Source organism: Ictidomys tridecemlineatus, chromosome 11 (assembly GCF_052094955.1).
Source record: "Ictidomys tridecemlineatus isolate mIctTri1 chromosome 11, mIctTri1.hap1, whole genome shotgun sequence".
NCBI lineage: Eukaryota > Metazoa > Chordata > Mammalia > Rodentia > Sciuridae > Ictidomys > Ictidomys tridecemlineatus.
The window spans coordinates 10768223-10773547 of NC_135487.1; the positions used below are offsets into that span (position 1 = coordinate 10768223).

The 5325-nt window shown below is 41.2% G+C and overlaps 1 long non-coding RNA gene across 1 annotated transcript; it reads right to left on the reverse strand.

Annotated features, from left to right (window-relative positions):
- Positions 1 to 1140: 1140 nt before the first annotated feature.
- On the reverse strand, positions 1141 to 5261 carry LOC120890641 (uncharacterized). The gene is made up of 2 exons (XR_005734979.2): positions 5087 to 5261; positions 1141 to 4964 (listed from the first exon to the last, which is right to left on the reverse strand). It is a non-coding gene; the product is annotated as an uncharacterized LOC120890641 (long non-coding RNA).
- Between the last annotated feature and the right edge of the window lie 64 nt (positions 5262 to 5325).

Consider the following 5325-nt stretch of genomic DNA (forward strand, 5'->3'; position numbering starts at 1 on the left):
TTTCCAGTAAGTTCACACAAGATGATCTCAAAAATCAATTACTGAAATTTATTTTGTACATTTTTACTTAGTTAAAATAAGTAATACATAGACATAGTATGACATTCAAAAGACATAATAAAAATGAAGTTAGGGTTGGGAGCATAGTTCTTTTTTTTTTTCTTTTTCTTTTTTTAAAGAGAGAGAGAATATTTTTAATATTTATTTTTTAGTTTTCGGCATACACAACATCTTTATTTTTTATTTTATGTGGTGCTGAGGATTGAACTCAGCGCCCTGTGCATGCCAAGCGAGCGCATTACCACTTAAGCCATGTCCCCAGCCCCATAGTTCAGTTTTAAAGCACTTACCTCGAATGCAAGGCCCTCGGTTCCAACCCCAGCACCACACACAATAATAATAATAATTGGGGCTGGGGATTTAGCTCAGTTGGTAAAGTGCTCGCCTTACAGGCACAAGGCCATGGGTTTGATCCCCAGCACCACAAAAAATAATAATGATAATAATTAGCTGGTTGTTTATCCTACTCTGTCACCCATGTCCCACATGGGCAATGGATTCAGGGTCATTCCCCATGAATGGGGCTGGCAATGAAGAGACCACACAAACACAAAATACCTTTTTTGAGGGTCAGGGATGGTTCAGCTCCCATGCTGGAGAACGAGAGGAGCAAGGGAAGCAAGAGAGCAAGTGTACCCCGAACCCTGTTTTTATTAGGGGGAAGACATTCCACCCAAATAAGGCAAGGGATTGTGTTACAACAAATGGGGAGGGGGGATGTAGCCCAGTCCCATTGGATGAGCCCAATCCCAGAGCTGCACTTCCTTGCAAAGCAAGGTAAAGCCCACTTGATGCCAGTTCCATACCCCTGTTACTCAAGGCTAAGGGTGGGGTGCTCACCTCCTATTCAGGGTGGCCCCCAGGCTATTGATCCCCAAGTTATCTAGTCACCCCTTCCCTCTATCAAGACTGCTCTGTTACAACTTTTTTTTATCCTTCCAGATTCATGGACACACACACACACACACACACACACACAAACACACACAAATAAAGCAAAGCTACAAATAGCAGCTGCTAAACACACTACTCTGCCTTGCTTTAAAGAAAAAAAAACAAACAGAACTCAGTCAATATTGGTACATTTAGAACCATCTAAACTTTATTAACAGTTGTATTCTATTCCTTTGTATGACTATACCATAATTTTACATTTCATTTTTTCTAGTCTTTAACTTTGGGGTCAAAAGGCATGTACATTTTAGATATGAGCAAACTGCCATTTCTCTGTGTGTGTTGCTCTGGGGGATCATATCCAGGACATCCTCATGCTAGGCCAAGGGCTCTACCACTAAACCACACCCACTCCCACTGTGCCCTGCTTTACCACTAATTTCTTTCTTTCTTTTTTTTTAATATTTATATTTTTTAGTTGCAGTTGAACACAATACATTTATTCCAAACATTTAGTTTTATATGGTGCCGATGATACAACCCAGGGCCCTGAACATGCTAGGCTAGCGCTCTACCGCTGAGCCACAACCCCAGCCCCTACCACTAATTTCTTAACTATCTACATAGCCTCAAATTAGCTATCACAACAGTTCTCTCACTATGACCTTTGTGTTTGTATCCTCATCACGTATCAGTGGATTTTTTAAAATATTTTTTAGTTGTAGATGGACATAATACCGTTTATTTATTTATTTATTTATTTATTAATTATGTGATGCCAAGGATCGAACCCAGTGCCTCACACATGCTAGGGAAGCGCTCTACCACTAAGCTATAACCCCAGCCCCCACATATCAGTGTTTTATGTGGTGTATCAAAGGTGCCTGCTGGGTGCATGTTTCCAACATACAAGCCAAACATGAATCATGTCTTGGACATACTACACAAGAAACAGGAGTCGATGGCTTAGGGTCTCTGCCTATATATGTGTATGCCACTCTCTTAACTTTCTGAGAGGACGAAACTGCCTCTACATTCCAATTTTATTTTTATTGACTCTCATGCCTTCACTTAACAAATAACCAAACAGATCAAGAGGGTAAAGAACTTGCCCAAGGGCTGGGGATGTGGCTCAAGCGGTGGCGCGCTCGCCTGGCATGCGCGGGGCAGTGGGTTCGATCCTCAACACCACATAAAAATAAAGATGTTGTGTCCAGCGAAAACTGAAAAATAAATATTAAAAAAAAAAGAACTTGCCCAAGGTTGCCAGGGTCTCTATGTTTATCTAGGGATGGCTTTCTGATTTCCCATTTGGTGGAACAAAATCTATTTCCTTTGTAGCAAACTCATGATTTCCAAAGGTTAGATCTTTTTGGTCTCTGAAAATTCTGCCCCAGAAATGTCCTGCTAATGCCTTCCCTAAGGCACACTGTCATGGAGCACAACAGTAAGGAACTATCTCCCTCTGGTGGTATTACGCTATAACTACAAAGCCTAAAAGTACTGGGAGTTGGTTGCATTTGGGAAAAACACCTCCAGAATAAGACTTAGTTTATGTTTGATGGTTTCATCCACCTTGCTGTCACCAAGACTTAGGATAATTCAGTTCAAAGAATGGGTTCTAGAAGCCCCAGGTACCGTGGCGCACACCTGTAATCCTAGCACCTTGGGAGGCTGAGACAGGAGGATCGTGAGTTCAAAGTCAACCTCAGCAATATCGAGGTGCTAAGCAACTCAGTGAGATCCTGTCTCTAAATAAAATACAAAATAGAGCTGGGGATGTGGCTCAGTGGTCGAGTGCCCCTTAGTTCAAACCCTGGTACCCCCCTCCCCCAAAAAAAGAATGGGTTCTAGCAAAGCACAGTGGCACACCCCAATTGTAATCCCAGCAACTCAGGAGGCTGAGGCAGGGGGATCACAAGTTTGAGGACAGCCTTAGCAACACATAGCTAAGTTCAATCCCTAGTACCAAAATAACAAAAATTTAAAAATGGGTTCTTGGGGCTGGGGTTGTGGCTCAGTGGTAGAGTGCTTGCCTCATATGTGTGAGGCACTGGGTTCAATTCTCAGCACCACATATAAATAAATGAATAAAATACAGGTCCATCAACACTAAAAAATATTTTGTTTACAAAAAGGCTTCTGGGGCTGGGGATGTGGTTCAAGCGGTAATGCGCTTGCCTGGCATGCGCGGGGCGCTGGGTTCGATCCTCAGCATCACATAAAAATAAAATAAAGATGTTGTGTCCACCGAAAACTAAAAAATAAATATTAAAAAAATTCTAAAAATAAAAAAAAGCGTTCTCAGGAGAATGTATTACAAATAAACACGGTCCCAGAGAATGAACAAGACAACATCCTCTTTGTCCATGAAGATGGTGAAGCAGGTAACAGTATTAGATGAGTTTCAACCAGAAAATTTGAGCTGCAAATGGAATATCCACACAGGGGACAATAAGAAATCTAGCTATATGAATCAAAATCGTAAACACCCAATCAGTTCACAACTAGAAATCAACTTTGGGAGAAGCATTTTACGGTCAGCATTGATAAGAACAATGGACTGAGGGTAGATCGAAAGAACAACAAAATTTCAGAGACAGGAAGTTGTGAAACTGAATTAGTAAACAGGACACTTTAACTTCTAAGTAACGACCAGTAACACCACATGATTTCGACTCATAATGAAACAGTCCCTTTAAAATTCAAAGCAACTTCCTGATAACTGTTTTTCTGAATCCTGAATTTCCCCATGTTGAGAATGAAAACTGAAAACACCACCCACAGTGGCCTAGCTGGGCATCCGGAAGCTTGGGAATTCTCAGGCTAGCACCACCAGGCTAAATGAACATATGTAAATCACTTGACTTTTTGTTTTTATAAATCCTAACAGCTTCTGCAGGACAGGCAGAGAAACAATCCAGCTGCTTCTCCCCAATTAGGTCAAACTGCACAAAATTCATTTTTCCTTTTTACATCATTTGCGTATTTCTCACGCAGGCAGGATGCCAGATTCCACCAGCCAGGATCCAGGGAGGTTCTCTGGCTGGGCTGCCAGTAACAGTAATAATCACCAAGGATACAAACTGCACCCAGTATGGTGTCCTGTACTGGAAGTTCCAGAGGTTCATTCGAGGACAGCCTTCAGTTTATCCTGTCTTAAAATTAATAAAGTAAAAAAAGACTGAGGATTTAGCTCAGGAGCAAAGCATCCTGCTTTCAATACCCAGTATTGGGAAGAAAGAGAAGGAATACAAACTGCAAACTTTCACAACAGGAAACCGTTATTTTGTAAAGACTAAAGGTATGCTAAAAACATGCAGAAAAACACATTCCGATTTGGATAAATTGATTACAGCAGCCAAACGAAGCAATGCAAAATTATGAAGCTTTTAATACTGAGAGGTCTAGAGGAACCTGTCAGTGAGAATAAAAAACATGGTGTTTGCTTTTTTCCCCCACCTTTTGTGTTTGGGGAAAGAAAGGATGATTAGAGAGAAGTGAGAATTAGAAGTCTTCCCCAGGCAGGCAAGACACTCCACCCCATAATGATAATAACTAACTCAGAATTTTTACTCAGGGTCAGATATGTCTAGGTTTTTCAGCATTGTAACTCGTTTAATCCTCACAACCTACCTCTGCAGTAGTTGTTACTACTATTTCTTTTTTTTACACTTAGGGAAACTAAGGCACGGTTTCATAATGTACACAAGATTGTTCAAACTGAAGGCGTCTGAAGGCGAACTGGAAAAGGTCTCCACTTGTATTCTGAAGAAAGACAATACAAGAAAGCTAGGTAGAAATGTAGTGGATTTTTAAAGGTAATGCTAATGTATTCACTTATCATTAAAGACGCAGGACAACAGTAGCTGAGAATCCTTCTGGTTGCTTCACTTAGATGCAATATTATCAACTCACAGTAATATTTCTACCGCACGATAGAGGATATAAAGTAGATGATTGGAGTACTGCTTAATGAGCAGGAAATACCGTAATCAGAAATCTTCACCCTATCAGAAATGGAAATGTTTTATGCATTAACAGCTGTTTTTCATCCTTGGTTGAGATATAAGAGTATTTTCAGAATTCTGAGGAAAAACATGATCTACAGATTAGGGAAACTGCGACTCACTTAAAAAGAAAAGGTTTCAGTAATTGCCTGCATCGGTCCCAAAAGAGGCGCTTCCTGTACTGCAGACGATGACTTCAGTGGAATTCCACTCTATGCGAGAAATAACGAGTTTCCCTTAGAAAAGATGGCCGCTTGCGCGGTTTCCACACCCTCTTCCAAGATGGCAGCCTCGGTTAGAGTGGGCCTTAGCCTGGAGCTTCTTCCGGGCTCGGCCGGGGGCGGGGTCCATTGAGTGAAGC